The sequence below is a fragment of the Miscanthus floridulus genome, chromosome 19, assembly GCF_019320115.1.
Source record: "Miscanthus floridulus cultivar M001 chromosome 19, ASM1932011v1, whole genome shotgun sequence".
Taxonomy (NCBI): domain Eukaryota; kingdom Viridiplantae; phylum Streptophyta; class Magnoliopsida; order Poales; family Poaceae; genus Miscanthus; species Miscanthus floridulus.
In genome coordinates this window covers 115,844,177-115,855,323 of record NC_089598.1, presented here as the reverse complement: position 1 = coordinate 115,855,323, position 11,147 = coordinate 115,844,177, and the positions used below count along the sequence as shown (strand labels likewise).

Genomic DNA, 11,147 nt, shown 5'->3' with positions numbered 1-11,147 from the left:
TCAGTATAAGTTATCAGCCTGTTCATTTATTGGTTTCAGCCAGAGTTTATCAGTCAGCCATAGTGTTTTTCTCTTATAATAAATTAGCATTAGCCGAGCTTATCAGCTCAAAAATCAACTGGAAAAAGGCTCTGTGACTGAGGATAGCTGGTTCGTCGGAACGATAGCTGGTCCCAACGGTTTACCTTAGATCTGCCCTTGTATTTTGGGGAGAAATTTTTAAAATCGACAATTAATTCGTGAGGTTTTCAAGATTTGACACGATGACTCACATGTCAATGACTCAGATTGACGCCCACATTCCATTGTGAGATGAGTGTCGTCAAATCTTGAAAGGCTTGTAAATTGGGTGCTAATTATCAGAATCTCTCCCTTACAGGTGGCAAATTTCTTGGCAGTTTCAGCGTGCTTGTATTTGTTGACTGCAATCATAAAATGCTTTTGAGAGGGCGCGGGCCGGGATTGATTAATTATTAGGTTCCGTAATAATAAAATGCCCTTTCCACAGCTGTCAGTTTGGGAGTTTTTTTTTTTAAAAAAATTCTCGGCAGCAAGCGCTACTCCTCGATTTCTCTGAGTTGTTGCCTGTCATTTTCAGTCTCCCCGAGGAGGACACGGGCCGGAACCCGGAATGCGTTGTTTTTACCGTCGAGTCGCGCTGAAACCGTTTGAAATAGCCGTTTACTAGCCGTTCTACTAGTACTTTTCTTATCGAAAATCCTTGTCAAGTTCCATCATCAGAAGAACAGTACCTTGATCACCGACAGGCGGGCGACAATTCACGACCTCCTCGGTCCTTGTCCGCATGCGTTTTTCAGTTCAGAAGAAGTGACAGGGCTGACAGGCCAGCAGGGTGTTGACGGGTGCTCGTTCGGAGATGAGAGATCCACGTTGCTCCGCTGGTGTCTCACCATGAATCTCCCTCACCGGAAAAATGCGCCGTCCAGACGGCACGCGCGCACGTGCGGCGAACGGTTGCGCGTTGCATGCATGGTGGACGACGACGAAGATAGATTTGGTGTCAGAAGTGTTGCTCGCTCGCTGTCGGTTGGACATTTCGAACGTGTGCTGCTCCGTTCGTGTTTTCCCGGGAAAAGCTGTTTTCGTCCGGAGTCGGTGAGTTCGATAAAAGAAAAGTTTGTGCGGACGCGGTGGATGGAGCGATAGTTCGTCTTCGAAAAGTGTGTTTTTTTTAGAATCATTCGTCTTCCAAAATGTGATGAATGAAGACTGAATGAAGAACCAAAAGAAAAGGAAACAATGGAGTTGGCGAGGACGACCGAGAGGGCTGAAAGGGAGAAAGAAAAATAAGCGGCCCAGAATATGAAGGTTGTAGAGGCCGGGTATGGCTATGGCGGGGGTGCATTGCTATTTGGGTCTGAACATGGTTAGGCCGGCCCGTGTAATTCGCGAGCCAGCTATGCAGGCGGATCAGAGATTGTGAGGCCCGTCAGGTTGCTATTTTGTTTTCCTGCACGGAACAGCCAGAGAACTAGTGTTACTGCTATCGTTTATAAGCCCTCAGTTTTATCTGCAGCTGCCCATTCAAGTGCTCAAACTCTTCTAATCCCTGCATAGTTGGTCAATTTTGTATGAAATTCCAAAAAATTTGGCACTGCTCTCTTATGGAAGCAAAATTATCTAGACCTTTCAACAAGGGCGCAGGCGTAGGCTTCAATTATGGGACGCCAGGTCATGACAAGAGTTCTAGATAATACAGGTTTGACGTCACAATCACACGAAAATCACAGGAAATCAGAAGAGATTCTTTCTTGCTCAATGCCGGAATTTATTCTTGTCTTCATCAATTCATCATCATCACAATAACGAAAAGACCAATGACTCCGTCGTACTCAATGTATGGCAACATCATAGAGACCTACACCTAAACCTTTTCCAGTGCACAAGAATTAATTCATGTGGACCATTTTCAACTTAAGAATCCATAGTTCCACTAAGCGATCACGAATGTTTACAGGATTTACTGTGGTTCAATCAGGGGGCAGTACCTACAGAAGCAGGTACAAGCTAAAGTCCATCTGCGCACATAGTCGCATGGATTCACCTAGAATTGTGCCATAACCACATCAATTTGCTTGAACTCCTATAGTTTCATCGTTGTGTAAGTTATATGGCCGGAGGCCCAATCAGCTTCAGGCCAGCAGCAAAATTTGCGATGGACCAGATCTAAAGTCCTGGGCCTGCACGAACGGATAACAAAAGCTAAATTTCCATCCCCCTTACCAAACCTGCAAGCCTACACTGTGTCAGATACTTTTGGAGCCCAACATAGATTACGAGTCAGTAGGACTCGTAGTAGATGTGGCCACAGCGTTTTCTTTGGCATCATCTTTCTCCTGACCGCCTACATTTCTTTCGTCGTTCCCCGTTTCCTTCTGGCCAGCCACAGCATTTTCTTCCTTCTCCTTCATCGTTTCCTTCTGCCTAGCTGCAGCATTTTCTTCCTTGTCCTTCGTCGTTTCCTTTTTCTCAGCTGCAGAATTCTGTCTATCCTTGCTGGTTTCCTTCTTGCCAGCCACAGCATTATCTTTGTCTTTGCTCTTTTCCTTCGGGGCAGTGACAGGAAAATCTTCCTCCGGTTGCCTATGCCACCGGAAATTTGCTGCTTCAATCCAGCGTAGGTGGACCAAGAACTTCTTGTTGTCAACACCCCAGCGGGCCTTCTCTGTTCCCAGATCCACAGTTACAACATGGGTGACACTAGAATCCACATCTGTAGAGCAAACGGCACCCAGATACTCGGCCATCTTCCAGAACATCTGCTCCTGTGGGCGAGTATTGTTTGGGAACACCCGACTGAAGACTATTTTGCAACCTTGCAGTATTTCCTTCCGTACCGCCTTGATCACCTGTATAGGGGGCATACAAACACAAGAAACAGCCAATTACAAATGAGAATCTGTAAGCCACACCACATACAGGATATATTAAGCAAGCTATAGTTCAGTTATTTTAAAATTGATAAAACACAATTCACCTACTCTTAAGAAAAACATAAATAGTTCTTAAAGCATAAAAGGCAGCGCGAAGGGTATATGCAAAGCCTACCTGTCTTACATCCCGTGAAGAAAGATCAGTTTCAACAGCCTACATAAGAGAAGTACAAGGACAAATGGTTAGAAATGAAATACTTTTGTCCTTACAAGATTCCGGTCTACTGTGACGAATAGAACATAGAAAAAAAGAGTGATAATGTGATAAAACTTTGAACTGAATAAACCATGTCAAAGAAACTCGCGTGTATGCGCTTCAAGACATCTAAAACAGTAGCCAAAGCACCATCACTCTCCCTTTCATCTTGCATCGACTCTGCCAACGACCTAACACCAAAACCAAATTGGCGGCAGCTTGAAGCAAAGAAATGATATCTCTCCATCAGAATCAGGTTTTCTTTATGCTTCTGCCATACCTGAAACAAAATTCCATTTTTCAGGCTGGCCAGCCATGAATGGCAAATGACAATAAAAAACAGAAATTTTGATCACTCTAAGCACTAATAACATGGTCCTACCAGCTTCTACACATTGAGGATAATCATTACACTTTGATAATTGAGGATAGATGTTTCTATTTTTAAATCTATATGTTGGAAGCAAACAGGAAATAAAGAGCAGTTACTAACCAGGAACACTTACTGAGTGATCAGAGTATTCTACAATGAGACATTTAAGACCGAGCTTGGCCAATGAATTCATGTCAAATAATGTGACTTTTGGTTGCATAAAATAAAACTGTTCTAAATCAGCTTGCCCTATTTTGGATAGAAAATGCGCATACTTATGAAAATAGTCATTTAGGGCCTATTCGCTGGTTGGTTTCTGGACTGATAAGCCCAGGCTGGATGCTGGTTTGTTGTGAGAGGAAAACACTGTTGGCTGGCTGATAAGCCCTGACTGAAACCAACAAGCGAACATGCTGATAATAACACTTACATACTCAGTGTCATCAAGAATCACTGCAACACTTTCAGCTCCAAGAATCACATCAAGACCTTTCTGGTGTTCGCTGAGTGCAATCTGAGTTTGAAATCACTTTCGAAGGAAAATAGATGTTACTAGGGTCAAGAAGCTTCGCAATTTCAATTGCATAAGGTTTGTCACCCATGGTGTATATATACATCTCAAACATATTGCTTGCTTCTTTCAGAAATTCTCGGACAAATGGTCTCAACTTTGTGAGCATCTGCATTGAATTTAGTGAAAAGATGCTTCTGTTTGGATCATCTGCATTTAGAAAATGAGGGGTTCACTAGCTATGTTATATACATTCATGGATAAGCCACAACAGTTTCAGCAAGGGTCAAAGGACATGAAACATAGACAACTGCAAGAAAATAATCATCTGTAATTATATAAAAGTTGTTAATCATTATTACTCTGCTTAATAGGATAGAAGTTAGAAAAGACTTGTAAAGTTCATTTATGGGTAATACCAACTGATGCTAACTGCACTGAGCCATAAAAATGTTTGTCTGAGAACAAAAGATAGAGGGACTAGAGGGCCCTAAGTTCTTAATAATTTCAATCTGTAACTAAAACCACATTATGCAGGAATAGGCTAAAGCATATAGACATGCCATGAGTAGTGGCATTGAACTTCTATTTTCTATTGTGAAATGCTAGCTGCTTATACAAATATATTGGCTCTGCCCTAGTGCCCGTCACTCAGTAAACTGTATGCATTCGAGTCCACATTCAAACATACATGCCATCTTTTTATTTCCATTGTCTAGCAAAAGAGGCAACATTGGCCAGTACCCACTACTCTATTTTCAAACAGAACTTTGTAAACAAATAGAAATTTTATGATGTAATAGATGTATAAGAGAAAATGTTACTCATGCCATCTTTCAAATAAAATCATGTAAAAATCAAAAGTTGACAAAATATATCATGACAACATAATGGCATCTATAGTTGCAATCAGAGGTGGTACCTTATGCTCATGGTAATAAAATATAATTTCAACCAAAGATGACTACAAGTTCTCAAAACTTATTATAATTATATAATATTACCTTTTGAAGCAGCAGTCTGAATACCCAAATCTTTTTCAGCAAAAGAAATATCTTGGAGTTTGGTCGAGTTGATCAGTGTGTGATCCAAGTCCAAAATGAGTACTAATTTTCTTTCACGCAACAGATTCTTCAAATCAGCACCACGTAGTCTGTCAATTTCTGAGGTACCTAGCCTCAAGCCCTGCATTTTAATAATCCTCCTAAATTTGTAAAACTGCTCAGAGACAAGGCAATGTGCAAGTGCAACTGGAAATGAAAATAAAATGGCAGTACAGCGCCCACAAATTTGCAAAAGTGTGCCCAAAAATACAGGTGCCATAAGGGAACTCCACATTCTGAAGTACCTTGTGGATGTAACCAAAAGCAACTCCTGAAACATTTTCCTCGTCTTGTGGCTTGCCACATCTAAAGCAAAGTCCACCAAAATATCCAGGATGTGGACATGCCTCGACCTGGACATTTTTAGATGCACCTGAAAAAATGTATTACTCAATAATTTAACATGCCATCTATCACACACGAACACTTAGACACTCAATGCTCAATATATGATGAACTAAGCCCAAGCCAGTTGCAACAGAAGAAAGAAATGAAGTTACACAACATTTAGGGATATTCTAAAAAGAAAATATAATAGCCACCGGCAGCTGGATAATTTGTTGTGATTAAATTCAGAAATATAAATGACAGAAAGTGGTTTATATTCTACAACTCTGAAAGGGCAACCATCTGTACAATTAGTGCAACCTACGAACAAGGTAGCGAGTCAACCGTGCAACACAATGCAGAAAAATATAATTTAGAACACCACATTTGAATTTTGAATTAAATGCATAATCATGTCCCCTTAGGTTGCAAAATGACACTAACATATTTGCAAAGTGAGACTAAGAAGCGTACCAGTGGGAATTTTGTCAGGCCTAACTGATGTTCCTTGATCTTGAAGCTGTTCCTCCACTCTACGCCTTTTGGTACTGCATTTTGCATGCAGTTGACAGCAGTCAGATTCATAGTACAAAATCTACGAAACAAGTAACGATTAGTTCTTTCTTAACACAACTTCATCCCATGAACTTTGTCCCTTCGTTTTCTCCGAATACTAGAGTGCTCTCCCCATTCCTCAATGATAACTGAAAACTCTTACTACCCAGCATGGAAAGACACCGCACTTGATACAACATCTGATGCAGCATTTTTACACATGTGCACTTTTCGATACAATCAATACCTCCATGATATCATAACTGCTGACTTGCAATTCTATTGATATCCCATTTGTTTTTAGCATCAGAAGTTTGAATTTCATTTCATGTGAATCAATGATCTAACAGCTTTTTTGGAAAGATATTGAACACCAGAAGATCAAGCACAAAACAGCAAGGGGCAGCCACCGAGCCAGCCTAGTCACTAGGCAACACCAGTAATCCACCTGACTTTTAGAAAACTGACTAGGATGCAATGATTCTCCCTCCCTCCCTGGATTAGAAGGGATGGAACTAGGATTTTAATTATATTGAACTGAACCTCAATCCATAAGCAGGTGTCTTACTACTCTAGTACAAGACAAATTTACAACTACTAGGCCCAAAAATCAAAGGCAAGGGAAGGGGTCTATTTAGTAACACAAGTTTACATCAAAAGCCAAATGAATAAATCAAGCAGGGTACACATTTCTTAAAGGAAAAGATAGAACAGACAGTAGCTAGGAGTGCTCGAATGTTTGTTTGCTTTTGGATTCTAATTGACTAGGATTCACATTTCTCACTAGGATTGTCATTTAAATAGGCCTTGCAGCAACAGAATGCAAGAATTATATCATTTACCACAACAGAGAGGATAAGCTACGAGCTAAGGCACATGCTTGCATGTCTTGTGATAGGATCCTTGATCCTACTGCGACTGCGAAGAGCATACGGGTATGAGATGGGAGGACGAGGGCGGAATTCACGGAGGCGCTGAGGCGCCGTGGCTGTGCAGGGAGCGGCGGCTTGCCCTAGGGAGTGCGTGAGAGAGAGAGCAGGGAGGCAGGAGGGTCACGTAGATGACCCTTGAGGCCAGGCAAATACTATTGCCTTGCTTAATTAATTCCCAAAGAGTCAAGGGGTATTTATCCCCTGCAAACTTACAAGCAAATCAATCACAAATCCTATAATTATGGAAATAGCAAAAATAACTATAGATAGCTGATCCACAGCGCCTGGGCCCCTTGCCGCCGGTGTGGCCTAGTCACTGGGCCTGGGCCGGCGTTGATAAGAGATGCCCGTCATAACATCTTGTCCTAATTTTAGCCTGTATCCATAAGCAAAAGATGAAAACATGACAGACATGAGTGCAAGAGTTCAATCATTTATTCATTTACCACAACAGAGAGGACAAGCTACAGCACATGCTCGCATGTCTTGCCCTAATTTCAGCTTGTATCCATAAGCTGAAGATGAGAACATGATAGACATGAAACTTGCATAACACAAGAGAATGGATGCCTTCATGGTACTCTATAAATGGGGACTAAAGATTAGAGCAGTGCTATCAAATCTATTGGTTCTACGAATTTCAGATTTGGCATTTCACATAATAGAAAAGTCGATTCACTGGTCAATATGGTTAAGTGCGCTCAGTACACGAGCAGTAGGAACTTCAGTAAATATCGCGGGGGGGGCGGGGGGGGGGGGGGGGTGGGGGTGGGGGGGGGGGGGGCGGGGCGGGGGGGTTGTGGCGGTAAATCCTTTTAGAAACACAACTGCTGCAGTGAGGATCCTCCTCAACACATATGGCTTGCACATTCTCTCCGTGCAGGAGAAGGTAAATGAATGAATTGGTCATCCATTTCTTTCTACATGAATCACATATCCAAGAAACCATTAGTCTTGATCTACTCTCGGTTTTCTCTATTTGGTCCAAGTTGCTAGCTGTAACTTGAGGGTCGATTTGGAGGGGAAATATAAAAAAGGAGGGAGCAAGATCAGTTGCGAAGGGCGGGCCTGGTGCAAGCGGTAGAGTCTTACCGCCTGTGACCGGAAGGTCCCGGGTTTGAGTCGTGGTCTCCTCGCATTGCACAGGCGAGGGTAATGCTTGCCACTGACACCCTTCCCCAGACCCCGCACAGAGCGGGAGCTCTCTGCACTAGGTACGCCCTTTCAAGATCAGTTGCAGGGCTTGAGCAAAAGACTTGTGCTTCAAATCCTGATAAAGAAATACATTCCATTTTATGGTGCAGAATGTTGGCCTACGAAAAGACGACATATTCAACAGCTAAGTGTCGCGGAAATGCGTATGTTGCGTTGGATTTGCGGTCATACAAGAAGGGATCGAGTTCGGAACGATGATATACGTGAGAGATTAGGGGTAGCGCCAATTGAAGAAAAGCTTGTCCAACACCGGTTGAGATGGTTTGGACATGTGCAACGGAGACCTCCAGATGCACCGGTGCGTAGTGGAATCCTAAGTCAGGATAGTAACGTGAAGAGAGGCAGAGGAAGACCGAAGTTGACTTGGGTAGAGACAATAAAATGAGACTTGAAAGGATGGAATATACCCAAAGACTTAGCCTTAGATAGGAGTGCTTGGAAGACAGCTATTCACGTGCCTGAACCTTGATTGCTTCTGTTGGGTTTCAACTCTAGCCTACCCCAACTTGTTTGGGACTTAAAGGCTTTGTTGTTGTTGTTGTTGTTGTTGTTGTATTATAAGTCGCAGCGCTCTCCGGCTGCCGCGGCGTGCTGTTGCCAAGCCCATGCTAATGAGCCACTCTGTCACTTGCGTCACTGGTACATGACGCCAATCATAACAGATTCCATAGTTGTTTAAATTGCTATTAGTTGGTTGATTCGTTGTTTAAATGATTTGTGGACTTGTCGTGAATATATTTCACTAAATGATCAGTAGTGGTATATCTTTAGGCCATATTCTCATGTAGTGGTATGAAATATTATACATGAAACGATACTTCCCATACCATATATAGTACTCCCTCCATCCAAAAGTCTAAATCATCTTAGTAAAATTAAATTCTCCTTAAGTCTAAATCGTCTAGCTTCTCTCTCCTATTTTGCTTGGTTTCTGGCGCTCACAACTCCTCGTATTCCCAGCTGAATTAACGCATGGCTGCCGTTCCGTTTAGTCCGTTAGCCATTTATTTCTTCTATCTATCAGGTCCGTTTTCTATCTACTAGGAGCCTCCGCGTGCACCTCCACATGCAACAACGTTAGCATCCGTTTACATGGGAAAACAAACAGACGCTCTAAGGATTAACGAGAGCATGGTGACTAAATGAAAATAGGCACGCTTGATGTTCTCCTTGGTCACCATGCCCAAGGCTTATACTGATTTAGACTTTTAGATGGAGGGAGTAGCTAAGATTGAGTACAAAATTTTGAACTCCTGATAAACTATTATTTACAGGAAAAGGTTAGCTGAATAGTTACTCTCTGCTGTCAGTATGTACAACAAGTAAAGCTAGCAAAATCATTGCTTCACCAGAAAGTTTTTTAACTTTCAAGCATGCCTGGAAGTCTGAAATTGGTCAGAATTGTAGACCTCTAAAGAAAAATCAACAGGTATTGTTTTCTGAATTTGTATTTTATTTGAAAATAAACTACCAAAAGTGGTACTTAGTGGTGGTAGGAGGTTGTGGTCTTTAGAATGTATCGGCCTCTTGTACAAGGAGTCATTAATTTGATGCCCTGATTAACATCCCAAGTAAAGTATATCATAGCATCAGCATCCCACATCACAAAAGGCCTTTGCTGCCCTGAGCCTGATGAATTCAAGGCACACTGACACAGACTGACAGTTGCTATTTGCTCCAAAAGATGTTCAAAGATCTTATTTCGGCCTAGACATGCATACCATGAATATTTGTATTGTTTTTAATTTGCATGTTATTTGGGAAGGTCTACTATCTCGTGTAAATTTTGTATGGCCCTTGCAACGCACGGGCCATCACCTAGTGAGGCATGTAAAAAAAAGCAAGCAAAACCCTGAAGCATATGTTTTACCCGATGAAACACGAAACCCTAATAAGCTCGAATCGGGGCAAATATGCTTATCCCTAATCCAACAGCGAGGCCGATCATCCAACTCTAAATGCGCGTGGAATTCAAGGTTATAATAATCACGTGGCCGATGCCACCAAACCCATTGAGTCGTCTAGCGGTGAATTAAGAGGAGGGAGGACCAGGCAGGCGGCGCGTACCCGTTTTGTTCTATGGGGTCAACCTCTGGCTCCTCCGGATCCTCATCCTCTTCCTCGTCCTCGTCCTCGGTGGCGGGGAAAGCGGGGGAGGGGTCACCAGGGAAGGCGGAGTCGGCGCCGGAGGCGAGCTCGAGCTCGGAGTCGAGGAGGGCCGCAAAGTCGTCGCTCCCGCTCGACGACGACGGGGACGGCGACGGCGCCTCGGCGAGGCTCATGGGCGCGGCCGCGCGGCGCCGAGGGCAGGCAGAAGGGTGGGGTGGGGCTAGAGAACGTTTGGAAGGAGGGAGGTCGAGATGTCAACGGGGGGTTATCGCCCCATCCCCATGCCCGCGAGGGCAAATTTCCCGTGTTTCCGTTTTCATAAAGACTCATGGAGCACTTCTTTCCTATTCTCGTCCTCGCTTGGAGATTTAATCCCCGCGGGGATTCTCATCCCCGTAACACGTGAAGCACGTTCACCGCCGCCGTCGTAGACGCCATCGACGAGCACGCGGCCACCTCGCCCGCGGATCTGACCACCACGGTCGTAGGTCCGCCTGGAGAAGCCGTTGGAGGTGCTCCTCGGCCAGATCCGTCGTTGCTGGAGGTGCTCCTCGGCCAGATCCGCCGCCGAGCTCAAGGGAGCGGGAGGATCCGCCACCGCTGGAGGTGCTCCTTTGCCAAATCCGCCGCCGAGCTCAAGGGAGAGGGAGGATCCACCGCCGCTGGAGGTGCTCCTTGGCCACATCCGCCACAGAGCTCGAGGGAGAGGGAGGATCCACCGCCGGGGGTACGCCGCTGCCCGCACCCGCGAGAGGGAGGCCGTGCCGCCCCGCGCGATGCCGCCATGGGTGGGCCACCACACCGAGGATTTGCCCAGGCCCAGCCTGGATCCGCGTTGCCCCGCCATAGATCCACCCGGCCTCGGCATGGAT

At 44.3% G+C, this 11,147-nt stretch overlaps 1 pseudogene; it reads right to left on the bottom strand.

Annotated features, from left to right (window-relative positions):
* Positions 1-1,795: 1,795 nt before the first annotated feature.
* On the bottom strand, positions 1,796-10,578 carry LOC136528864 (RNA polymerase II C-terminal domain phosphatase-like 4; annotated as a pseudogene).
* Positions 10,579-11,147: the final 569 nt, after the last annotated feature.